The sequence below is a fragment of the Diprion similis genome, chromosome 7 (assembly GCF_021155765.1).
Source record: "Diprion similis isolate iyDipSimi1 chromosome 7, iyDipSimi1.1, whole genome shotgun sequence".
Taxonomy (NCBI): Eukaryota; Metazoa; Arthropoda; class Insecta; order Hymenoptera; family Diprionidae; genus Diprion; species Diprion similis.
In genome coordinates, this window is record NC_060111.1 from 420,257 (window position 1) to 448,223 (window position 27,967).

The 27,967-nt window shown below is 42.1% G+C and overlaps 1 protein-coding gene across 5 annotated transcripts in view; it reads left to right on the plus strand.

The window, feature by feature from the left end:
- LOC124408381 overlaps window positions 1–27,967 on the plus strand; it is a 164,644-nt gene that overhangs the window by 2,061 nt on the left and 134,616 nt on the right. For all 5 annotated transcript variants that reach the window (XM_046885284.1, XM_046885286.1, XM_046885289.1 and 2 more), the window contains exon 2: window positions 26,641–26,711. The gene's annotated coding sequence lies outside the window, so the exon portion shown is untranslated. The remainder of the gene's footprint in view (window positions 1–26,640; window positions 26,712–27,967) is intronic.

Below are 27,967 nucleotides of genomic sequence, written 5' to 3' on the forward strand. Positions count from 1 at the left end.
CTTGACAATTCAAATAATTTTTGATTTTTCGATTTAAAGTTGTGCTTTATCACCCAGTCGACCAGTTGTATAAAACTTCGTGTACGCACGTGTGTGTACCTTTGTACCTGTACACACATGAGTATAGCGATGTGAAAGAAAGAAAAATAATAAATGAGAAGAGAAACGGAAAAAGAGGGGGGGGGGGGGGGGAGGGACCTACTGAAGATGGAAAAATGAGGTTGTAAATGAAGACCCGAGAGCATATTTATGAATTCGTAAAACCTATAGTAGTAGACACGAAAAGTTACGTTATAGAGTGGCTCGAGGAGTTTGAGGCAGCAGACGAGGCGAGGGTGGGTTGGTGGTGGTAGGTAACGGTTATAAGCAGGCATGCCTTCGCCTTGTTCCGCAGCGCGTAGCTTGGTTATAAACTGCGATACATGCATAGATCTACATAGATAGAGATAGATTTATATAGAGATAGGCAAAGCACTCTCTCCCTACGCGACACGTACTATAACGATACGATACCGCGGTGGTGGTAGCGCTATTCTATCTAGATTCTATGCGGAGGTCCAGAAATAGCCGGTGCTATTTTTACGAAAACTGTGTCATCCGCGTAATTGTCTGTAAGCTCGGCATTTGTCTTCTTCTTATTCTTCTTCTTCTTCTTCTTCTTCTTCTTCTTCTTCTCCAATTCGCATTTTCGCTTTTCGTAATACCTGAAGTGCAGTATAGGTATACTACCTTACTCTCACAGCATTTATTATATATATATTCCAAATACCCCCAATATCTTCCGCCCCCCGACGATGCCCCTTTTGCCAAATTATTATACTTAATTCCACATCAACCAATACCGCGTGTGTCATCGCGTCTCTTTCACCTGGCGAACTCCTGCATTAATGATTAAACACGTTGAAAATCTGTTTGAATTACCCCAGCATCAGCTGCTCCAAATCATATACCTGTACCTACTATCTCACCCCCCCCCCCCCACCCCCCTCCCCCCCTCCCTCCCTCTGCGTTACTTCCGCAAGCTTCGACGCTGATCTGGTATTCTCGTTTCCTCACGTATAATTATATACGCGTATACGTGTGTTTACGAATATACATGTATATATGTGTATATATAGGCGACGTATTTACGATAGTATGTATCGCACATTCTCTCTCGCATCAATGAGTTACCGACTCGACGGCACTCTATACCTACGGCAGCAGCACCCAGCGCGGTTTCAGTTTACGCCCGCCGTAACAGATCTCACCGTATTTTTTTTATTTATTTTTTTTTATCTTTTCTTTTTTCATCTCGCGTCAAAATCTATCGTGTGTACCTATATCTTATTAAATATGCGCCCTTAGGTGACGCAAGAAAAAAGAAAAAGATGAAAAATGAAATTCTTTATTTATTATCGCGATCATCGTTTTGGTTTCTCGTACAAAAAATTTGGAAAACGTATTTTTTTTTTCAAATTTTTTTTATAGTATTTGTACAGCTTAATCACCGTTGCATTTACGTTGCAAATATTGTAGAAACTAAATTTCATGCATAAGTTTTGACTCGATCTCGCGGCCGTGAGGCAAATTATGATATTTCTACCTTCGCTACGTTATTTTTCAAATCATTCGCGTAGAGAAGTAGGTACGTTATACGTAGGTATAAGCACCTTATACTATATTAAAAACCTTTTTTTCTTCAATGCTGCAGCTTAAACTCGTGAGTAACAGGCAGTTGCAGCCTCTCCGCGCGTATATGTGCCCTAATTGCAATTAAAATCCGTTGGCTGAATTACATGTATACATACATATATATATATATATATGGTATGTATGTATATATATAAGCGGAATGCTTGCTGCAGCTTTCAGCATGTATACTGCGCATCTGAGGGTTAGTAGTTTTACTTACTTTATTTATATTTATGCTTGTTTTCTTTCCCCTAAAGTATACGTAGATGTGTTATATTATATACCTCATTCCTATACACCTATAAATTTATAATGTAAAATCGTTTTTATAACGGTCGATATGTTCGTTGTGTGCAATTTTCTTACCGAAAGGAAAGAGATGACAATTTTATCGAGATAATCGGACACCTTGTTTCTAGACACCCGATGTGCGTATACCTATACACACATACAAATGTATATTGGTGAAATATAATCCCGCAACGTTTGGCATAAATTTATAATCCTTATTAGTCGTGAAATCTAGCGTGCGCGTAAAGAAAGATAGAGAGAGAGAAAGAGAGATAGAAGGAGAGGAAAGGTGTCGTCTGGCCACTTGCCAAAGCCACCGACTCTCGGCGTGTATATATATAACATGTGCTTATGTATATCGCGAAAATTTCGTGCGAATAAAATACTCGCGCGCTGTGGAAAGCCGTGGTAAAAAACAAAACGAAAGTTTAAAAAAAAAAGAAAGAGAAATTCCCTTGCAAATATATTCCCTTTTTCCGCTGCTGCGCGTTCGCGCACCCGCCAATATTTAATTTCACTCTCCTCGCACTTTCGTACTACTTCAATATAATATCCGTGTATCGTACATGATCTTCGGAAAATATGCTGCCCTTTTTCCCGTTTTTTGTATCCACGCCAATCGGATCCCTCGTCGTATTTCGCCGGGCGAGGATCGCAATTTGCAAGAAATCGTCGCGTGCCAAACGATCGAGAGTTCCTTACCACCGTGTTTTGTAGTATGTGTACTGTGTACACACATACATTACTAGACTGCACGCATGTATGAACATGGCGAAATACCTGTCGTGTATGTATTGGCACTGCGTGTTACGCCGCATGCCACCGCTACACAATGTTGTTTGAACTTATCAGATTGTTGCTGCTCATGCGTTATGCAATGTCGAATTATACGATATAGGTATCTGGTATGGGTATGTCTGCCGGAATATCATGTAACGAAAGTAAAAGTTGGAGATTCGGAAAAACGGGACGAGGAGGATACACGGGAGCGATTGCATCGGTTTTCAAAATTCGAAAACAATTTTTTTATTTTTTATTTTTTATTGGTTTTTTCCTTTCTTATTTCGAAGGACTTAATTACCGACGAGACGACCGGAAGACGAAACATCGGGGTGAGTTTCTGTCCGAGTCGCCACGTGGCCTTTAAGCGGACCGGAAACTGGCGGAACGTTGATGACGCGCAGCAGCCACCACTTAAAATGTAACATCGAAAATAGATTTAACTCATTGTCGTTAAAAACTATATATCTCGGCGTTCCGCATAACTCATAGAGTAGATTTTATATATGTATATATATTATAAGCGGTTCTAGTTCTCGACAAGCTTCGAAAGTAATGAATTATACTTTTATATATCATGATTAATTTGTTTCATTAGCGATTTTACAATCGTCCAGAGAAATCGAAGGGTCAGAGGTGTAGGTTTAGATTCAGAATGCAGGGTATTACTGATTTCACTGTGTTCACTGATTCTTATTTAACTCCAGAACAGTAGCGTTAAATTTTCTTTTTTTTCTTTTTTTTTGCTTCCATCTATTCCGGTTAAACGTGGGTTGAAAAATCGCCCCGATCTTGTAAATTCCACGATCTCTCGGGTACGTCATACCGTTGAAAGTCCTATATGGTATAATTTTCTTTGTTTTTTTAATAAAGAATCACGTGGGCAAAAAAACTTTTTACCCAAGTTCCAAGTAAGTGGTAGAAAATTTATTCGCCTCGAATCGAATAAGTCGTAAGTTATTCACTTGCTACCGAAAATTTTAATTCGCGCGGCGCGCTTTTTCACCCTCCACCCTCCCCCACCCCCTCGACGTTACAGTTACAGGGTCAACTATTACCGAAGTATGCGTGTAGTAATGCAGTATATATACGTCATACGTCGAGAGGCGTTTTTTTCCATCGCCCTGCTTCTTCTATCCGTCATCTCACGTTTTATTATTTCCATCTCCTCATTCCTCACGTAATACAGCAGCTGCAGCAGCTGAATACTCGCAACTATACGGAGCTATCTATTTTTCTTACTTTGTCAAACTGGATCAATGGGTCAATCTGGATTTAGGAGCGACGGGCGTCGTATTTCCTCCACCCGTCGCGTCGCGACGACGACGTCGACGTTAAAGGTATATACGTATATGATATATATGTATGTATGTGTATATAGCTATATATACGTATAGAAATTCGTACGCTATCTTTTTCCCTCTTTCTCGCCGCGCCTTTATTCTTTGTCGCAACAATATATATATAATATATTCGTGAATTCATCCAACGATAGATAGATCGATCTTCTCTCGTTTTACAATTAGATCAAGATCATCGTTCTTCTGTTCAGTATCAATCATGAGGCTGTAGTTAGTAACGTTGACCCGTTCACTTTAAAATGAAAGTATTTACTCGAAGCGACTTTGGTTGGGTAAAAAAAATATTTTGAGATGTTTTGGACATTTTTCAGAAATTGAGTTTTTCTTTCATTTCTTTTCTTTTCTTTTCTTTTTTTTTCATCTTGCTAAATCTGCGTTTTTCTCGCATTGCGAGAATAATTCTACAAAATAACTAGCGGTAAAAAAATCATAATTGCATTATTTTAGAATGACTTTGAAAGAGTTAAGCTTTTCAAAATAAGAGCATATCCTTTTTTTTTTTAAATCATGGTTTACTAAATTTCAAACATTCCTAATGAAATGGTGCAAAGTAACGATTTTTCCTAAATTTAAAACATGAATCGTTACAGTAACTTTACCAACTTCACGCTCGTTATCAATCAATGTTTTACACGCGTACAATACGGCATTAACACAGTAAGGCGTAGGTATAGTGCACAAATAAATGAATAGATAGATAGACAGAGCTGTGCGCATTGTGGGAGCCGAAGTTCTTTCTCTAGGATCGAAAAGGCCGTCGTCGTCTTGATCGTCGAAGCAAGCGGGCAACCGTGTTTCAATCGAGCTTCCTGGCTCGCATTACGAAACACTTAATAGCCTCTTGAATAATTCAACGATACAATTTTCTGTTTAGATCAGTATCCTCGATACAGGTGTACGCCAAAGTATTTTTTTTTTTTTTTTTTATATATTTAGAGCTCGCGCATCTAGAATTTTTATTTCCCATTTAAATGACGTGGGAAATTGTGTGTGTGTTTTTTTTTTTTTTTATAATTTTCTAGCTGACAATCTAATAAACAGATTTTTATACGCGATATATATTTTTGTAGCAAATTGAACGCTCTATAAAAAATGTCTGTTATCATTTTTCGATAAACCGACGAGTTCAAAAGTTATTCGAACTCAAAGTTGAATTTATATATCATAATTTCTTTTTCTCCTCCCTCTTTCTTTATTTTCACACTTTCTCATTTCACGTTCGATTTGTGACGGATAATCACTCCTCTCTCTATACACAGTATCGTCACACTTCGTGCATTTCGTTTCGATTGAAATGATGAGAGGAGCAAAAAAAAAAAAAAGTGAAAAAAACAATGAATATTTATTGTTTTTTTTTTATTTTAATTTTTTTATTTTTCACCTTGATACGCACGAAGCAACAGCCACCGAATTCCGATGTGATGAGGTTTTTTTTTTCTTTCTTTGCTCTCTCAATGTTTTACATATCTACTACGCGCGAAGTAAAAAATTATCCAAGTATCGTATACGTGTATTATTATACCTATATCTGCCCGATGCGGAAGTTGTTATATTAGCGTGAAATAAAAATTGATCTCATCGTTGTGTAGTTATTAATTTAAATTTTATATACATTTGGATACGTATTAACTGTACTGTATGGGTATACTGCTTCCTATCTATTTTCATGATAATTGAATTCTCACCTTCAGCGCTGCAATATGTCAGTAAAAATCGTTGATACTGTACACCCCCCCTACCGAAGTACGTTGATAATCAATTTTGCATAAATGAAATTGAAAGAATAACAATCAGTGCACGAATCGTGTGATTGTCAAAATTTGGACGAGAATGTAGGTAGCAGATATCGCGCGATGAATGAAGTATGAAAATAAAAAAAGATAAATAAATAAATAAAGATATATGTAAAAAAGAAATATCGCGATGGCTGTGTTCTACTAATGAAATTTTATTCACTGCCATCCAATTTACGTTTCCAATATAATTACAGGTGATGTATAATTTTTATCGCAGACCTGCTTATTATTATATATAATTATTATTATATAATTATTATACTTAACGCGTGAGTATAATATTGATAAGAAATGATCGTGGATCGTTTGAAAGATAAATGTAGTCATAATTAGCTCGTTCATTACACACCTTTTATATTTGTATAAATTTACTATTCCTGTATTTGGTTTAGCGTAAAAAAGTTCTCACTTTCGAGTAAGTTTAACAATTGATAAGACGAAGCAGCTGCTGTGAGAAAATAAAACCAACTTAACACAGTGAATTGAAGAAAATGGTTTCACGTACTTGGCAAGTGTTTCCACATCTGCACACCCTTGCGTATATTATACACCCATACTCATCGTAAGCGCACACACACACACACACACACATACATGCATAGACGCACCTATTTTATTTACATCGTGCAAATATTTGCCCCCGTAAAATTCCTCCTCGAATCGATGCCGTCGCGGCAATAAATCGTTTCATACATGAATCTTGATCCCTGTATCATGTATATCGTTTGTACCCCTGTTATTCCGAATCTAATAACAATCGGCACGGCTGAGAGCAGTTCCGGTTTACTCAAAACTATGATCGCGAAAATGGATAAATGTTTGAGCGAGAATTTGGCGAAGTGAGAAAAAGAAAAGAAAAAAGATAAAAATAATACATCACAAAATTCGAAAGTATATTACATGCCTTTAGATTGTGCGTATTGTATAATGAGTAGACATATATATAATAATCGTGTTGATGCATGTGAATCTTGGAATAACGCCGCGCCGCGCGTATGGAAATTACGCAAAAGACTTTCTCTCTCTTTTTGACGAACCGCAGCAGTTCGCAGGTTATAATATTAAATAAAGTTCGCGGTATGGATGTAGCAGTGATCGCTGCACGCGCATCTCTCCTCAGTGTATTATGTATTTAAATGTGAGAAAATTATTATTACTATCATTGTCATTATTATTATTTTCAAATACTATTCTTTTCCATCGTAACTTCACTTCATCTCTCCGTAGTTACACGCATGTATATCCTGCGATTTTTCTCTCAAATATTTATCATCATTATCACAACTGGAATGTACAAATGATATCGATATCGATATCGGTATAAAGTTTGCACGTGTGAACCGTCTTTTATGCATAATAATTTACACGCATAACCATACTATATATGTATACACATAGGTGGTAAATATAATTCCCGTTGCGGCGGTGTAATACGCGATGGGCTTTTCTCATGGGTGTATAATAAAGGTGCATATAATAAAGGGTGGTGCAGGGTGTGCGCGTAATACTCCATATACACGTTCACCTACGTTTACCTATATACGTATATGAGGGGATTAGAAAATGACGTGGCAGGGGCGCGTTTAATTCTGCAGCTTATAGGACGTGGTTGGCGCCGGAAGTGGGAGGAGAGAAGGGAGTGTAATTGGTCACCACACGATTTGGCATCTCTTCATTTTTCTCTCTCATGCACCGGCTCTCTTTCGCATTACTGCTTGGTGCGGACTTGTTGAGTATACATGTATTGCATACCTACATCTTTATATATATATATATATATATATATATATATATATACATGTATACATGTAGGTATAGTTCCTCGGCGTGTGCGCCCCGGATGCTGGATGCCGAACTCGAGCATGGCGCGTGGTTTTCCCGTGCGCCTCTCGGTCTTCGCTCCAATTTCCTCAATTTCCCTCTTCAGAGTTTAGAGCCGGTTCGCGCTCTCCTCGTGCTCGCGGATTACGCCAGCCCATCCTCCCCCTCCTACTCCCCCTCCCATCAACGAACTCCATGTAGCTACACCAAGCCTCGGTGCAGAGGAGGCTGAAGTATAACGCTGCGCGCTGGGCGGCTCACCTAAGCCCTAGGAAATTAATCCCCTCGGATAAAACAGTAGGTGCTATACTGGGTAGAGGGGGGATAGAGGAAGGGAGATAGAGATAGAGGTAGGAAAAAGAAAACGCGAAGCGAAAGGACCTTTTTATACACACTGAAACAGGTACAAGTTCTTTCTTCTCTCGTTTGGAGAACCAGCAGCAGCAGCAGCGGGATTCTCTTTACGCAGCGACGATTAACGTAAAAAGGTCCATCACCACGCTGCTGCCATCTTATTTTTTCTCTATCTCTTTCCTTTCTTTCCTTTTTTCCTTCCTTCCTTCCTTCATTCATTCCGTCCGACGTTTTCGTTGTTGTTGTTCGTTGCGTTGTTCCATACGTACGGATGATGCAGGCATGTACCTACCTTATATATATATATATATATATATATAGTACTTATAAGGTGCACGTCGGTCGTTGCAGTCAGAATAGAGGAACTCAATATACGCGCCCGATATTCGTGGTTTCTTCGTATGTATCATAGCTATACTTCAAGCTTTCGCCCATTTAGGTACTTTATACTATCAGACCTTGTAAGCGAAAACAGCTACGCTGCTGTGAGCAGGCAAACGAGAAGAAGAAGAAAAGCACGCGATCGGTGCGTTGCGCCTTGCCGATTCGTCGCCCCCCCCCACTTCACTTCACCCTCCTTTACCCCCAGCCACCCTCGCAAAACTGGAAGCTGCTTTTTTCCCAGCGAACAAAAGCGTTACCGTGAAAAAAAAGATTGCCCTTATCATTTCCTCCTCCTTCTGCCCCTCTCGTTTCTTTCCCTATCCTCCTTCCCCTATGTACACACACGTAGAGACTCGAGATGCCTGTACCGTACATATGTGTTATAGGTGTGTCTATACATATATATATATACCGTATCGTACCTACCCTTCTTCTTTTTTCTTTCCCATCTCATCTGAGGCGCGCGATATCCACGAGAGCGAGAGAGGAGGGCGGAGGGAGGAGGAGGGAATAGGTTTGGGGTAGTAGGCAGGAGCAGCTCCAGGCTCTGTGGAAGAGAAATTCGCGCCTTCGAGGATAAAGAGAGTAACGCGAACTCGTAAAGTTAGGGTATAGTGCTGCGAAGATAGTTTCACTGTATGTATGTAGTACACCTACCCACCTACCCACCTACCCACCTACCTACATTCTCGTAGTAATACCCGTGCGTGTAATACTGCGGATTTTATCAGCTTTTCTCTTTCCCAAGCATCGATTGTCGTCCTTCGGTACCTGATGTACAGGTGTCTCTTTTTTTCTCCTTTTTATTTTCTCCCTACCTCTCTCTGTTGTGTCTCTATTATTCCATCTCTCGGTATATCATTTACGTATCGTATGCGTATGCGTACAGGCCCGTTTTTTATCTCAATTACATACATACGTATGTGTTTTCTGTATTGTATTGTGTTAGTTGATCGTTGTCGACTCTGGGTAGGCAGGCTGGAGGCGGTTTCGTTATAGATTTAACAGGCAGCATCGTCGTCGCATCGCCGCCGCGCCGTGCCACGCCGTTGAGCTTAACTGAAAAACTTTACGCCCTGCGGATTGGTACAGCCGCTCTGCGGCGGCAGTTTTTCATCACCGAACTTGCGATTGCCATTTTCCTCTCAACGTCTATGTATTATATATATATATACACGTATAACGCGTGTATAAGCGCATGCGTCTCTGTGTGAGCAGGCGGGGGTCTATGTGCACATATTATATAGATATATACCCTGAACCCACGGTAGTCGCGGGGTTGATTAAATTCTTATATGGGAAATCTTACGCGCCACGTTTTCCACACCGAATCTCTCGGCGCAGTGGGAACGCACTCGAGGATGCTTCTTTCAAATTTTTTTTTTTCACCGTGATATTATCAATTTCGAGAGAGAGTCTTTTATGTATCTGATCTATACATCCATATAACGCGCGCGCGGGGTGAAAATGCAAACACGTTGAATCGCGGGGTAATCATCCGCGAAGAGATAAATATACGTGATACAGACACATATGAATGTATGTACCTACGTACATATCAGTGATCGAATAAAATAATAAATGCAAAAAAAAAAAGAAAAAAAAACAACTGTGCGGGCACAAAAACGTCAAAGAGATATAAATTGATCGATAGAGTAAACCGCTAACGTAGGTATAGTATAATATACGTATATAATACGTTCGAGGTGATTTGTTTATGTAGGTATGTGTATGATGCGAGAACGGATAGATAGATATAGTGAAAAAAGAAAAGAAGAGCAAATATATGTATACCATAGGTGTGTGTGTGTGTGTGTGTGTGTGTGAAGGTATAAGTACGCGGCAGAGGGACAATAAATATAAAAAATAGTCACAACCTAATTCCGGAGATAAATGCTAAGTGGGCGCAGAGATTTCTGAGATATGAGTTCCGACGAACGAACGAACTTCCATATCCCCCCCCTCCCCCCCCTCCCCCAACCCTCTCCACTACTCGCCCGATGCGCGAAGGATTTCCTCGCGGGGCGGTGGGGGAGGGCGGAATGGGAAATAGGAAGAGGAAGAGGAGTGCGTTAGCTAAGCCACGAAGATTCTTGGCCCACACCCCGTACTCATCCACCGATCCTCCCCCCCCCCCCCCTCTTTTCTTTCCTCTTAGTGCTCCCTTTCTATCCTAGAAACCCGCGCGCTTCTCCGCGTCGAAAGTCCGACCGCGGGTGGTTGGTATAGTATATGCTATATATATATATATATATTTAAGGAAGGTAGTATATTTCGATCCCACGGACCGCCCATCTCGTTTATGCGCCCCGGCTGAGTCAGCGAGGCGGCCTCCTCCTTCTCCTCCTCCTCCTTGTACCCCTCCCCTTCATCCTTCTCATCCTCATTCCCCTCCTTTCGGCTCTATAACGACCATTCCACCCCCGCCCTTAACCCCTCCGTTCACCGTATCAGCTGGATCGAATAGTTTTACTCTGTACGCCTTGATGTATACCCACATCCCCCCACCCCTCCATCCCCTTTATAGTACTATAGATTTGCCCAATCGTATATAAGCGCCATTGGAATAATTATTAGGTATTTTAAAGATTATTTATTTGACTGCGGTAAATTCATCGTTTTTATTATCCTTGAAAATTTCTATAAACTGCACGATTCTTATTATATATCGGTGTGAATAAGCTCTGCGCGGTTGTTGAGAACAATGACGAAGAAGAATTCATCGAATTAAGCTGCATCTTGAAACGATGATGCAGCGCGGGAGGTTGTATAATGCACGACGGTCTCTAGGGAGGGAAAAAGAGGGTCGACGCAGGCTCGAGTTAGCGTACTAGGTAAAGCAGGGGCGGGGGGGGGGGGGGGGGGGGGAAGGTTTGGTCGTAAGCCAAGGTAAGCTCGGGCTGAAGAGTTGACATTAATTGGACCCGCCTTGACAAGTCTCATTCATCCCCTAACAAGGTGTACGTCTGTCCTCCCCCAACTTTCGCTGATCCTATCCTCGGGTCCTCGTCTAGTCGGATCATTCTTCCGCATCCACATCGCATCCACGACGACGCGACGTCCCGTTGCGTAGAGAGTCGGAGACGAGTCGTGTACTTGTCACAACACAATGGGCGAACCCTGCAGGCAGCTTGAGAGGAAAAATAGAATGTCCACCGGCAGCAGCTACGCCCTGCTGGTCATGACACGCGTGACGTCAAACTACCTCCCTCAAAGGAAAACGGCGTCGGTATCCTTGACAAGCTTTTCAAAGACTTCTTGTCTTAAGGACGTGGTAAATAAGGAGCAGCTGTGAAAAACTGCGTGGACGATAGCTGACTTGTCGTGCTCTGCACCATCTCTCGTATCATCGTTTCCTTGGTCTTCTATTTACGCTTCCTTATCCTTTCACGTATACCTGTGTTGGTGTCGTCATGGATTTTATGTCGGTAGACAGTGTGGTCGGACATAATTCTCCTTGAATTTCATTCGTTGGATGTTTTTTCGACAACACTCCTTCGCCTCTTCTTCTTCTTCATCTTCTTCTCCTCCTCAACGGTCTGTAGATTTTGTTTTGAATTTCAAGCGGTGGCAAGCTGTCTGGAATCTTTTAAGTCGTCTGCGGCTGGACCCAAAAACTCGCCAAACATTTTCTCATCCCTCTTGAACGTATATTCGTCTGCCTGTGTATGCGTGTGTGTGTGCGCGTGCGCGTCTCTTCGTCTGTCTGTCTGTTCTGTGAGAGTTCCTAATCTAATTTAAAGTTCAGGAGTTCGCCTCTCCCTGCAGCTCTTCTTTCCCTACTCAACTTCTCGCGACGTTTCGCTCTGCCCAGGCATTTTATTCGGCCTCTATTTATTCTCTTTTCTCCGTTTTCTCCGTGTGGCATGCACGCGTGCGTATACATATACGTATAAATATGGCGAACAAGCCCTCTCCATTTTACGTCACGTATCCATCGGTCCATATCTGATCCTTTGTACGCTCTGCTCGTCTACTTGTGCGCTCGTCCTTCTTTATCATGAAATTTTTCCCTCAAATGTATCCTCGGTACTTGCTTGTTGCGCAGTGTATATAGTTTATCTTTATTCCTTTTGGTCGGTTATCTGTAATCGAGGAAATAAAATCTTGAGTTGAAATTTCTGATTTCTTTTGCTTCTGAATTTCAAGACGCAGGTGCAGCTGGGTATAAAATCTACGATGTAAGATAAAGTGGGAGAAGAATTCTCGAGGGTTGGGTGGTGGATGGGCCGGATGCTACCGTAGAGGCAATCCGTAAAGGAGTGACTCGGAAAGTCGGAAGAGAGTAACTGCCGTCGAGCTTCGCGTAGTTTTACCAAGAAGAAGAAGAAGAAGAAGAAGTGAATCTCAACCTCGGCTTCTCCTTCCTCCCTTATCCTCTTTTACCGTTTCACAAACGTTCTGGTCTGACGTCCAGCTGACTTTACTACTAACAGCTTCCGCTATATTTCGCTAATTTACTACCCCGTTTTTATTAACTCTGACATATTATATTCCATTAATTAGATATCATATTTATGAAATCGATTAGACATTTCAATGTGTTTAGTCAATTCTGCTCGATCAAAAATTCGTTTGGATAATTTCTCGATTTAACAATCGCCGAAGGCTTCGGTTATACGTATAGTTTTTGATAGAATTACATGAGCAACGTTTATACTCAGGGTATAAACACAATAACACATTTTCACTCCCTTTACTTCCTCGGGCTATTCTCTTTCCCATCGGGATGCTTCTTGGTTTACCTGTCGTTGGCACTTGACGATCACAAGAGCCAGTCGACGAGGGTGTTCGACCCCTCGCGCCGCGGAGACAATCGAGCCGATTCATCCCCCCACCGACCACTTTTGGCTCCACTTCCGCTATCGGCGATGATGATAGATACCATACACGGGCTTGCTATATCTACATCGTGCCGTTTGTCGTTATATCTTTTAGCAGGTGAAGCCGAGTGAGTGGCTTTCCCAACAATCCTCGAGGGCAGTCGTCGCCCTTCTATACATATATGTACATCCTGTAGAACACGGCTTGTCTGCGTGTGCGCGTACTTTTTCCACGTTAGCTTCGGAAAAGTAATTCTCAGATACCCTGTATCACCTACTACACATACCTACGATATTGCCTAGTTCGTTTTGATCCTTGCACCTTCCGCACTAGATAATCATTCCATTGATCAATCCCATTCCATTCTACACCCTTGCGCCGTTATGGCTACGCAGAGGTATTCCAGAGCATTCATTGTCCACGTCGCTTCCACACGTAGGACGAGCACTGGGGATGCAACTCCAGGAGCGTCGCATCAGAGAGAAGGAGGGGCGGTATTGTTGCCGTTGTCCGCTGGCCCGTTGCTCATTTCCCATTGTCTCCAACAAGGGTCGTCGCGTCGTCATATCGTTGTGCAACTAAACGCGGGGTGGTTCTATAAGCACGTACCCCCTTCCCGCTTGCATTAGTGCCCGAGCAGAGTGCGAGAAGGGCGCAAGGGGGAGGGGGGGTGGAGAGTGTGTTGGAACCGAGCATCCCGCAAACCTCGCGAGGGGCTCCGAGCTGTTAAATGGCCTCTGCCACACACACCAACGACGGTACGTGCATGCAGCTTGGCTATACCGTCAGGTTATCGCACGGCGAAAACCGTACCGCGGGGGGTGCTCAGAGTTGGAACGATGACACGCGATACTCGCGGTCTCCCTCCTCTTTATCCCCCCTCAGGGTGGCAGGGAAACGGTAGGATCCACGTTTACCTGTTGCTGCACTCTTCTTATACACGATCTGCATAATAGTTGTTCATTGAATGCATGTCATTATTCTTACGTTATACATACGTTATAAGGTACGACGAATTCTTTTCGTTGGCAGTTTTCATTTCTTTCCTGTAAATATTTTCCGTCATTCTAATTTATTATCACATGTATTTATTAAACATTATTTAACTTGTGGTTAATTATTTGTGTCTAACGTGTCTAGGGTATGTACAATAAAAATTAGTACGCAAACAAAATTGTTATAATAAAAGAGGATAATCAAGTTGAGTCAGGTAATAAAATGAAAAACTGTTCCTCCGGTACAGAGAAACTAAAAAGAAAAGAAGAAAAAAAAAAAAACAAAAAAAAAAAAAAAATGAAAATGTTTAGTTACTTATAACAATTTTTTTTCACACATACGTACCGCTTTCTTTTTTACGAGTATACCATTTTGCGTTTATTAAAATGCAAAAAATTTTTTTTTACACTCAACTCTTTTCTCTGCGTCAAGGGGATACAGTATTCTGATAAAGCTCGTTAGAACTTTATTCAGTTATTGATTCAAAGCCTCTTTTTCTCCTGGTTCTTTTTTTTTTTTTATCCATTTTTCAATTCCTTTGACTACACTTTTCATCTGATGCACGTTTAATAGGCAATTTAGCAGAGCAAAGTATATCGTTCGTACTTGACGATATATATTCGATGCAGAAACTTGGGACTCAACCCCACGGTATTTGCTCGCTGGGGCTCGTTCGCCCGATATCGCGAATAACTTTTAACGAGAGCGTAGCGAAAGAAAAAGTTTTCAAGCCAAATTCAGAATATCGATTAACGAACTTTCTCTCTCCCTCCCTCTCTCGTTCTCGCTATGTATATATATACATATGTATATATATCTTTCTGTCTTTCTGTGTTTTACCCTCCCCGTCTTTTTCTCTTCTCCTCTTTCGTCCCGCACGCTGCTTCGCCATGCTATATATAGCATATCGACTCTTATTGATTTCTACACCCTGCACCACCTTTCCGTATACATCCGCCGTCATCGGCTACTTCCTCCGTCCGTCGTCCGTCTCGAGATGTCCCTTCGCTGTAATCCCCACCCCATCCAGTGGATAATAAGACTGCAGGTCTTACAAGCGGTTAAAATACGCGAGGATTAAAAATAAACATAAGAATATTATCTCTAGATTTTCATTATTCTTTCTTTTTTGTCATATACAAACTCCACGCGATCATTCCTCTCGACGAACTCCTGCGGTCTGCTGCTTCTTTATGCGTTCAGAGCCAGGCTGCACCTGCAGTGCAGTTTATAGCCTGTACGAGCCGGAGGAACGATGTAGCTTTTTGCGAGGAGTGAGAGGCTGGGGAACTACGTGCTGGTCGGCTGATTCTGCCAATATCCAACCCGCGACGTCTGTATCCCGCAGGTTGCGTCATCCCTCCAATCTTCCACACCCCTCCCTCCCTCCCAATTCGTTTACAGCTCTTTTTTTTCGACGCTGCTGCACCCAGTCGAGGCGGCTTACATGTCGATTCTTCCAATGCCCGGCCCTTGTGTTTACAGCTTTTGAAATTATGGGGCAAGGGAAGCAATTACGCTAAATTACAGGAGGATTGTTAAAAAAAATTTCACCGGAGGTCCAGTTGAACTCCCCTGCAAGGGGATTCTGCAAGTACGCTGACGATGAAAGAAGAATAAGTAGAATGTAATATGAGATATGGTCGACAGTTTTCTTCTGTGTATTTATACATATAATACATATGTTTTTCTATGTGTATGTATATCGCTAAGCGGTATATGTCCGTGTGTTTTGGTATACAAGGATGTGATGCAACGGTGAAACGATGAACTTCCGCGAAGCTCCCGAGAAGAGGATATCCCGTTCCTCTAATGGCTTCATAAATTTCGACAGTCATCGCAGTTCAGATAACGTGCAGGATCAGTTTCGTGTTATAGAAAAATATCTAACGCATCGTATAGGATTAGCTAGAAGGGCGGCCATTTTTTTCTTTCTCTGATATTTCGATCGAATCAAAAGCTGGGGATGATAAAGTAACCATGTCATAAATATCAAGAGTTCAATTGACGTAAAACGTCCGAAACGTCACACGGAAACACGTCCTATTTCTAATCTGTCGCCAGGTGCAATCTATTCTATATTCATAAATAGGTACATAACTATATATATGTATATATATTTGCGTAATAGGTATGGGGCGTTTCGTATTATACATTTTAGAGAGAGGGAGAGAGAGAGAGAGAGAGAGAGAGAGAGACGGATGACGTAGTACTTGCAGGGGCGATGGGGCGGATGGAGTACTCGAGCTTTGACTCCAATAAAAATCCATTTCTCTTTCGGGCAAAGCTGTAATCACTTACCCGGATTTAATGCCAGATTAATGAGGCAATTCACGTCAAAGGGAAAGGGAGACGAGGCGTGATGAGAGGGCGGCGGCGAGGGAGGGAGGGAGGGAGGCCTTATAGGAAAGACCGACTGTGCGAAGGCTGGAATATATCTCGCAATTAGTCCACGGGAGATTGCTAATTTTTATCACCACCCACATTCGAGATCGCTAAGGTTGAAGAATTTTCTCATTCGTTCGTTACACGGTACGTAATATCGTCGTCGTCGTCATTTCTTTATGTCAATAATAATTGTACCTAAACCTCCCTTCGGCGGATTGTCTGATCTCTGTATCTCCGCTCCACGTCTTGTGTAAAACATAGTATGTATATGGACACGTAGGTACGTGTCGGAGGTATAATTATACCGTAACGATAAGAGGTTTGTGAACTTACGAAGCGAACTAAAAGGCAGCAAACATAGAAATATGAGGAAACATGCTTTAATTGCAATGCATGTTTTGTTCTTACACTTTCAAATCTGAAACTGAAGGAGTGTTTCTACACTAACGTTGCTTGACGCAACGACTTTATTCGTTTTGCGACGTAGGAAAGCTTTCATACGTCTCTTTATCCGTGGTTACTGCTAGATCAAAAAAAGGGACAAAACGGGTGATTTCACCCTTTGTAACAATGCATCCCGTAATACGCGGGGGTCGGTAAGTCGTCGGATGAAAATTTCGATTCGCGGATTGGCTCCTCGTGCTTGCAGGATTGAGGCTGCTGGTGCTTCGTGGAATAATCGTCAGTAGACCCTCGTACTTAGACCGAGACGTGATGCACGCGTTATACGTATCGGGCCGATAGAGAGGAGAGAAGGGAGAAGGGTGATCCAGCCGGCATCCCATTCCGAGAGAGCGAGCTACCGGTCATATTTAATGGATAGTTAAGTAGGGGGCAGTCCGCAACGTGATCCGAATCCCTGCAGCATCCCTTCCCTTCCCCATACATATACTCCCCCTCGATGCTGCACGTATCTCGTTCGCGCCCACCACCCCCAACCCCTTTATACGGCGTCCGTATCACGTATCTCTACATGCCATACACACATACATATATACATTTATGACATGTATGCGCATACGTACCTATATTGTACATACATACATACGTGTCGTCGGATCTCGAAATCACGTAACGACGAATATCGAACATCCAAGCTTTGCAGATGTTTTACAGTATTTGTATTCATGTATACATACGGTGGATGCATGTGATAAGACACTTCATGTATCCGCATCGCGTTCCGTTTTAACTGGATGGACACCAAAGTCCGGAACGCGAAAGAAAGGCGATGAAAAATGAATATCCAAAATATTGTTTATGGTTGCAGTCTTTTTTCTTTTTTTTTTCTTTCTTCTCACTTTCCCAAATCATCGCAGCCATAATGTCCACGAGTATGTTGCTTAAGCGAATACATACTCAAATGCCTGAATTGTATCCGACATAATGTTGATTTTCAACTCATGACACCTGCAACCTCCGTGAAACGTCGACTTTTATCTTCTGTGGTAATAATATATTCAGTAAAAATCTATAGCTGTATTCGAAAGGTTGCAAAAAGTGTTGAGAAAAAAAAATATATATCCACGGTATGTCTCTGTACCTGTCGGGTATCCTGCTCCCTGAAACCAATCTCCCTCTCTCTCTCTCTCTCTCGTATAATCCATTTGCGTTAACTCAAGGATCGATTCGGCAGACCGTGGAGAACGGGGCTATAAAAGTTGATCCTTTTATCATTAATGTCTTTCCTCCCGCGGGAGGCGAGGCGCCGGAACACGAAAATAGTATTCCAACGCGCCGGTCGAGCCCCGCGTCCTCCTCACCCTCCTCGCCCGCCCCTCATTCTATACACGCGTAATACCCATACGCATGATTTATCTGTTTATCATCCGTGTATTTGGGATGAAACGTACGGCAAACACACACTGTAGATATGTAGATTATTATTATCATACGCCTGCATGTCACATGCATGCGTGTTGTACGACGCTCGTTTGTTTTCTCCATAGGTCTTGCATTATACGTAAATATAGATATTAATAGCGCATATTGATTTTCAATTAATTTTTACAATACCTAGCGTAAGTTTAGCGTATTATAAAGGCGCAAAGGAGTAGAAAAATCAGTCTATAATAAATTCAACCCCTTAATCTCAGAGCAGCAACTACGCAGATCCAACCGTGTACGCGTAAAAGAAAAATAAGTAAAGAAAAAGAGAAACGGAATGAGGAAACTGCTGTATATACATATACATATACAGGCGTATAATAATAGGCATAGGCAAGAGTTGGGGAGGAGGGGAACGAATAGAATGGGGATATAAAAGTTGATCCCTTTATCACTAATGTTCCCTCCCTCCCTTCCACCCCTGCGTACGTTGCAAAGGGAATAAGGCGATACGGAAACACCGGCACATGTCGCGGTATTATTGCACGGCCTTATTACACGTATATGTATAATAACGTAGGTATACCTACTATGTATGTGCCTACATGCGCATGGCGGCTTGTGGAATACCTCGGCTTACTCACTCACGTATCTGCGGTGTAACACGTAGAGCCGCAGGTTTAAACGGGGATTCTTTTTCAACACCCGGGTAGCGCGATAAAATTTTAGCGAAAGCTATATTGTACATGTATATGTGTGTATATATATTTATATATAGTTAGTTGTATGTATTGTATTATACGTGGGTATGTATTATACACCCCCAAAGCTTGTATATATACATATATATACATATATATATATATATGCGTGTAATAACGTACCCCTTGTACGAATCTTATCTCTTATCGGGTCATTTTCGTCTTTATTATTATGTATATATTATATATGTATATACCGCAGGGATTCGTGACTTTACGCAGGTTTATCGTCCGCATATTATTATAATATATATATATATATATATATATATATATATATATATATATATATTTATTTCCGGAATTTAGATCAGACACGTTGTAACGTTATTTTTCGTGATGCTTCTACTATAGTTGAAATTCCTCTCTCGTTAAAATATATTTTCCGCCTATGGTAACGTGGAAAAATTTCGATAGACTTTTTATTTATTACAGGTTTATGTTAGTCGAAGTTATTTCATTTTCCTCTCATTTCGCACGTATAATAATTTATATATATATATATACATATATGTGCTTACGTACTCCTGCAAACAAAACTCGATAATTAGTTGGAGAGAAAGAGAGAAGAGGAAGAGAAGTTGAAAAAAGGGTGAAATGAAAAAAAAAGTATATACATAAAAATAATATCGAGCCGAGCTAATCGGCTAAACCACCCCCGTTTGAACACCACCCGAGTATTAATTCGTTGAATATAATTTTCACCCAACGTTCGTTCGTCAGACTCCGCGGGCAGCAGCAATTCGGATTTTCAATTACCGTAATTGCGACGTCGGCGGTAACAACCCTGCTATAACAATTAATCCCGTCAATCAGCAGCTGACGCACCGGTGTTTTAAGGTCTGCACCGCATACGTACCTATACAATAATTACACCCGTACGTATCATTTTATTACAATAAATACACTGTTTATCGTGCAGTATTAAATATTTATTATAATAATAATAACATAGACTTGTAAATAAAGGAAGAAAAAAAAACCGAGAAAGTGTGCGAATCTCTCTGAGAATAACGAATGTATATATGTACCTAAAAGAAGAGGAATGGCGCATGCATCCCTTCGACTTTTGCGAAAAAGAGGATGAACGTTGTGATGGAATAGGGGGGAGGTGGCTCTGTCCGCGGAACGAGGGTAACAGGTGCATCAGCTAGAACGTCTGTAACGTCCCTACAGCTGTACATATATATGTAGGTATGTGTGTATGGGTGTGAGAGTCGTGAGCGAGGGTGGCGATGCGGATAGACGAAGGATGAAGGAGGGCGGAGGTGGGGGGTGCTTTCGCATTCTCTATAGAAATACGTACATTACAACCCCCGGCGCGGCGCTGCCATGCTCGGGACCGGATGTACGGACGGAGGACATCTCGACACCCCAATACCACCCCGACGCGTTTCGGCCGAGTTGGAAATTGCGTCGTAACGTCCATGCGCGTGAAGGACCGTTTCCCCTTTTTCACCCCTTCGCTTCACTTTTTGCGCCGAGAGTTATGTTTTTGGGGAGAAGAAACGACAAACAACGGTTGCAAGGATGAGGCAGGGTTGCAGAAATAAAGAAAGAAAATACAAATGTCGAAGAGTTTAATCGATGGGTTAAAAAAAAATCTAGAATATGTCACAGAGGTAACGGGGAAAAAATTTTTTATTGGTTTACGAATCGCGATTGTTATGGAAGGGAGATTTTTCGCTTCGGGCAAGGGATGCTCGAAAACAATGAAACAGAATAATATGGACTGAGAAATGCTGTTTCTTTGGATTACGTTATGTTGTGGAAAATCATACCTGAAGTACACTGTGTTCTTCTGCAGTCGAAAAACCCCGCGACGGACTTCTTTCTTCGTATCGGGGAAAACGCTTTTTTCACTTCTGCTACATATATTTTTCCATTTCTGTTACATTTTACGACGACGTTGTGTTACGACTTCTTTCAACTAGGGAAAGAGAGAGAGAGAGAGAGCGAGTGTTGGTACCTCAGTGTACAGCATGAAGTACTGTTTATTCCAAGGGAAATACGAAACTGCGTTTCTATCTGAAATTTCGTTCGTTTTGATATGTCAATTTCTTCGCTAGGCTCGTTGCGGCGTGCCGAAAAGTTCAAAACATCCGACCTCGGTAGGTGTAACGTAGCTACCGAATCCGAAAGCCTCGGTATTACGTCGTCTATGATCAACCCGAGCCCTGTTCACGTTACCGCATAGTTAGTTTCTCTTTTTTACTCTCTTTTCATCCGTCTGCTTCCATCTTGTGACACACACGGTGTTTGGACAAACGTGCGGACCCAGACAGGTCTGCGGAACGACCGTCTGTTCTCTGATCCGTTTCATCATGCTCTCCCTTTCGCCGCCCTTTGAACATCCGAGACCATGCACGCTGCTTCGCGATGATTGGAGTCGCGTTGTTGACGAGGGAAAGGGGACCAACCGTGCGGGGGAAGCGATAGATCATACCTACCTACTCGCTGGAAATTATCAGCATGAAGAAACACGGTCAGGGATCAAAGACTGGAGAAAAATTCACCAAAACTGGTCGGTCTGTGGACTACTTGACAAGAATTTTTGTTGTCAATTCGGAACTTGAACGTCAGATGGTCTAGGTTGGCGATTAGTAGTGCGAGGTTGATATCAAATAGTTTTAGATCGACACCGCAAGATATTTTACACAAGTCCAGAACGAAGCTTACTTAGGATTACGGAGAATCGAACAGATCACATCTTGCACTTCGTGCATGAAGCTTGAACTCCTCTCCAGCTTCGTGATATGTAAATCGGAATATGCAATTGAAAGAAGGAAAAGAGGAACCACGTGGTGCTTGTCAAGATGGTGGCGAATGGAACCTTGTGCCAATTTCTATCCTCGTAAGATTTCCTAGAACAACCAGCCACACGAATCTATTATTCGCGCGGCGCGGCGCGGCGGGACGCGTAGACGGGGAATAGGAAGAGAAGGAAGGAGGACGCCGCGCCGGAACGCCCTCGGCGAAGACCAGTAATTGTGAATATTTTCTCACATCTGTCCCGTCGGTCAAAGATATGGCTCAGGTCCAATTGCTCGCTCGGCAAAGAGTCGAGGTAACCTCCGCACTACCGCCTCCCAACTTTCCTAGACCCAGCCCATGCACTTTTCCGATAGTCTATCATAGTCCATCTTCCGACTCTTATCCTAGATTCACGCGCATCGTGCCGGAATTTAGCAATTGCCTGGACACGCATTCGAAAATCAGGATATCGAACAATTCGACTTTTGTTATTTTATTCTCGCATTGCTGAAATTTCCATATATAGGTCATTCGAAACAGTGATCCTTCCAAGTTTTTACACCGACCTAAAATTTCATAGATACTCGTGTTCTCAACGGGACCATTTTTTTGAACCCTGTACCTCGTAACACATCGCGGGAAACGCCCTTTTCCAACGGAAATTAATGTATCAGGAAGGAAGACGAAAATAAGTTAGTTCTATCAGGCTCATCTCCGCGGTAAGCGAGGTGCGTTTATACCGACTTCCGATCGGCGAGGCACGTCGCGCTTAAGTGAAGATATACGAATTAACAGATGACGGTCATCTTGTTTTACGGTTCGCCTTGATGCTGCTGCTTCGTCTTTTTCTTCTTCTTCTTCTTCTTCTTCTTCTTTTTTCTCGCGTCCTTTTCTTTCTTTCTTCGATCGATTCTCGGGACCATCGGCGACAGACGGGTTCCTCCTCGCTCTCGGGTTTTGGGGGGTGGTTTTCGTTTGGGTATAACTCTTCCTCTTCGCGACCCTTCAGCCTTGTAGGTGTTTATCATGGCTCGTCCCCCCTCGGCGTCTGCGATGAACGCCAGAAACTTGGACCCGAGCCAAGCCCCGCACCCTCCCACCCTCTCACCCTTCGCCGACCCTTCGGCTATACGACTACGCCGCCACGCTTTCACAACCTCTTTGTCTCGCCTCGTCCCCTCCCGACTCCCGTACGGTGGGTACGTCCTCGATAAATTATTGTTTATCCTCTCTTCCTCTCTATTTCTCTTATACGCCATCCCTCTCTATACGGAAACGTGTTATTATTTGTTATTAATAATATTCCTGCCTTTCCCTCCTTCCCCTTGACGATAGATTGCCTCACGATCCTCTCACCCATTTTATACCAAAATACACCCTTACTCGACACTCGACTATACACCTGTGATTTTTTCTTTCTCTCTCTCTCGCTTAATACTTTGATAAATTTCTGCTTATTTTAGTTCAATTTTCAGACTTGTTTTATTTTCATTTTTACAGTCTTAATGTGATATCAACTGTGCCAGATATGGTTGTACCCTAAGGTTCAAATAATAATTATCTACTCTAATTTACTATCTCTTTATTGCTTTCTGGGGACACCTTTAATTTCGATACGAGATCTTAGCTTCCAAACTTTTATACCGAAAAAACGTTGGCGGCAGGTATGCGTTTACCAATTTTTCGTTGGAAAGATAAAGTTATTGTACGGGGGTGAAGATCTGAAAAAAATCAACGTGTAAAACGCAAGTCAAGTCTGCCTACATGTATAGACGCTTGTTGGGATTTCCGTCTCGAATTTCTTCTCTTCTTTATATACTTACGAAATACTTTATCGAAGATCGCGGGACGATCGAGATCAAATCTCCGTAGGCTAGACACAACAGTTTCGCGGGATCCACGAGGGGTATCGAAAAAAGTTGACGACACCTACGTGGTCGTCGTCGCCGTCGTCGTCGTCGTTGTTATTGTTGTTTTTGCTGTCTTTCTGCCTCTTTTTCTCTTCCCTATTCTTACTTTATCTGCAACGTATTTCGTCGAGTTTGACGAAAATGGTGGAAAATGTATCGTGGATAAAAGTATTAGACCCAACCCTGTACCTCTAATACGTGACGGGGTTTCGTTCGTCCCTGTCTAGGTGTTTTTACGCGCGAGTACATCTCGCGAAATAATTATCAACGCGACGGATGAGGGTAAAATGCCCGTCTTCTACCCCCTCACCCCGCAACTCCTCGCAACCAACTTGGCGGCGCGGTAGTTACAGAACTCGTCAATGCTCTTATTCGGCGTATAACCTATGCGGAAGGGTGGCAGGTAGGTGGGGGAGGAAGGAGAGGAGGTTTGACTACCACCCCACACACCTGGCACCCCCGTTGTACTTTACTATACATATATACCGCGGAACAAAGCACAGCTGACGGGTGCTGCGGCTCGTTAACACGGAAGACGATTGCGTGTTGTGTAAAGGAGATTCGTTAGCGCCTGAAATTAAACCCTCGAATCATTACCGTCACCATCACCTTCCGCCGATCGTCTCAACCCCTGGGGGACTCCTCCGCTGCTCCTAAAACCAGAACCAGCCTTTCATGCTCTTTTCTCTCTCTTTCTCTCTTTCTCTCTCCTCCCCCTCTCTTCCTCACGGGAAATTACCTTTCTTCTCAGCTATAGCTTACGATGTAGTATCAGAATTATATTTTTCCGTCCATTGTGTGTACTCGGAGTTTTGGCAAATTGTGGATTTTCTTTTTTACTTTGCTCATTTCCTCTGCAGCACACTTTAAGTAACGGTCGTCGGTGTGAAAAACCTCTTAATAACACGACACGTTATAGAGGGGATAGTACCATAGACTCGAGGCGTGACTTATTGTCCGATTGCCAAATGCCTGTCTTGCAACTAGGTGTGTAGATTTTATTTTCCTTTGCTTTCTATTTTCAATCTCATCTCGTCTCTTGGTGTTTTTGCTTCTTTGTTCCTTTTTTTCCTCTTTCTCTCTCCCTCTCTCTATCTCTCTCTCTCTCTCTCTCTACCCCCCTTTCTTCCCGCTACCCTACTTTTTGGCATCAGGCTCGGATCGTGTATGGCCCCGAGACTATATAATATATAATCTTGACACGTGCTTCGGTTGCGCGCTCCATTTAATACCGCTGAGCGTAATAACGATTTCTACTTTAATTAAACATCGTCACGAATAACCTGACCCCGTATCTGCGGGCTTCGGTTATACATTAATGCATACGTAGGTGTATATATGTGTGTATATATATATATAATGTGCCATCAGGGTGTTTGAGAAAAAAAATTATCTGCTGCTTTCCACCATCGCACTCCATAAAAAGATTGTTTAGGCTGAAAGAAAGGTTCTGTCAAAAGACGAGCGTTCTATGTTATGCGGAAGGTCGCGTTCAGTTGATTTTTAACTTTTGTACGTTCTTTTTCTTTAATTAACGAAGTATCGCGAGTAAAAATTTTTTTTCATTGCTCACATCAATCACAATATCGATTCACGTCACAAAGAAGACCGACACTTGTAATGTTAAATCTCCGATTGATGTTTGAAAGGTGGATCTGACGAATTTTTCATTCATCATTTAAACTTGTAAGATAGTTATAATTTAATACGAACTTTTAGTTTAGGAGAATAAGATTAAAGATAAGAAATAAAAGTGAAAAATCAAATGAGCGCGATCTTCCTTTTACAGAATCTTTCTTTTGACCCAAACAAACTTTTTAGAGGGTGCCACGGTGGAAAATCGTTAATTATTTTGTTTCTGAAACAGCCTAATGTATCTGTATGCATTGACATGTATATTGAAATACTAACGGCAGTGGTAAAATTAATTATCGGTCAATATACGGAGGCTGTGATTCAGGTATTATAACAATTGTCCCTATCGCAAAACTGTATGTATAAGTAATTTCTGTCAACTAATTGTAGCATTTTCTTTCCTCCTTAATTTTTCTCTTTCCCTCTTATTCTACAATATAACTTCCAATTATCAACTAAATTGCATACCTATACTATATACCATACCCCGCAAAAGACGCGGAGTCCATGCATAAGTGGGACGTATCAGAATACTTTCGATTTTCAGCAAAAGTAAAGCAAGATGGAGCTAAGGGCAGAGAGAGAGAGAGAGATAGAGAGAGCGAGAATGGGGCGAAAAAGGGGGGTTAAAAGGAACGCACCCGGAGGGACCAAGGGGACCGAACTTCGTCTCTCACGGGTCGACGGATTGATCCGTATCGATTCGATGGGCACCACTCGAAACTCGGGGGTTTGCGTCGCCTAGCTTGTACGAGAGTCCCGTCGGGATTCCAGCTCTCCCAGTCATTAGCTACCATGCCGATACGAAAGCCCCCCCCCCCCCCCCTCCCATATCTCAGACCACCGACCTTCACCGTTCGCTTGAGCTATTGACCATTTTCCTCCATTCAAGACGACGCGCTTCACCGGAAACTCGATAAAGATTTATTGAATTATCATCTTCTTCTTTATTGAAATCTCTCTCTCTCTCTCTATTTCTTTATTTATATGATAAATAAAGACTATTGTTGTCGTTGTTTCTCTCTTTCTTTCTTTCTTCCTTCACGGATTTCATTTTTTTTATCACGCATTTATTGTGTTTCAGGCCTTGATCCGGAAGTGCGGTCGGTATATTCAAATGCTGCACTGAACTGCTGGAGAGGCGTTGTCTTTACGGTGAGCACCTCATTTTTTTTTTATAAATTAAGGATTTCCAGCGTTATCGTGACGCGCATAATTCTCTCGACAAAAATTATTATACGCCTGTACCTCTGACAAGTATATCACGGGAAAAAAAACATACTTTGCTCAAAACTACAGAAAAAGAGAGACGCATCAGGTTTTTTTGCTGATATACAGCTATACTTCGTAAAATGCAGAATTTACACCGTAGAAACAGTGAAAACGATTGCGTGCAGAGTTAAATCTGTTGCCTATTACATTTATAGTGAAAAATATCGTTGACATGGATAATTTTTTTTTTTTTCCTACAGTTTTTAGTAAAAATTTTGCTCCTTTTCTTCTCCCCGTGATGGTTTACGTGTATTATGTGTATAAGGCGAAATTGAAGCTTACTACTCGACACTCGCTGCATGTCTCTTATAATCTTCTCTCCTCCAGATTCCTGCCAGCAGGCAGCATCCTTGATAACGTAACCTTATACTGTATACCCAAGTATTAGCCTGCCGCGCCCAAGAGTCACGTCCCGCAGCTGTAGTCGTTAATCGATTTTATCAGAAAATTATGCTCGCCCCGTGTCCTTGGAAAATCGCATTTTCAACTTCCGCTTCTTCTTCTTCCTCCTCCACCACCACGCTCTCTGTCCTTGGATTCCTCGTCTTGGCGATATTTTTACCTTGTCCTTTATTCGTAATCACGCTGGGCGGCCGTGGCCATTGCCAACTCCAACCCTAAATCGCGTTTCCCTCATTTTCTCGAGGGGCGCGCGAATCCAGCTAACGGTCCTCTTCCTCCCACCCTTCCCCTCTTCTCTTCCTCTCTCTCTCTCTCCTTCTCCTGGAACCCGCAGTTCTTCCTCGCTAGTAGCCAGTGGAGTATAAAAAAAGAGGCAGAGAGAGAGCCTGAAAAAAAATGATAAAAAAAAAAAAAAACCAAAAAAGTTCTCCGAGTGTTTGGATGAAGAATAGAATCTCCTTCCTTCCCTCCGCCACCACCCTCAGTTCTTCATTCCTGCCCCTTCTCGCGCGAATGCCTTAACGCGTTTAGGCGGCCTATGAATAAATTTTCCAAGGTGAGCAGGGGGAAAAAAAGAAAGAAAGAAAAGGTAAAAAAGAAAAATAATAATAATAATAACGAAAGAAAAACGAAAGGTGGAGCAAAATATTGAAGGAAATAATAACGCGGGAAACGTGATAGATGATAATAGATTTAATTTATTGTCTATGTATAACGAGTATTATACCTATATCTGT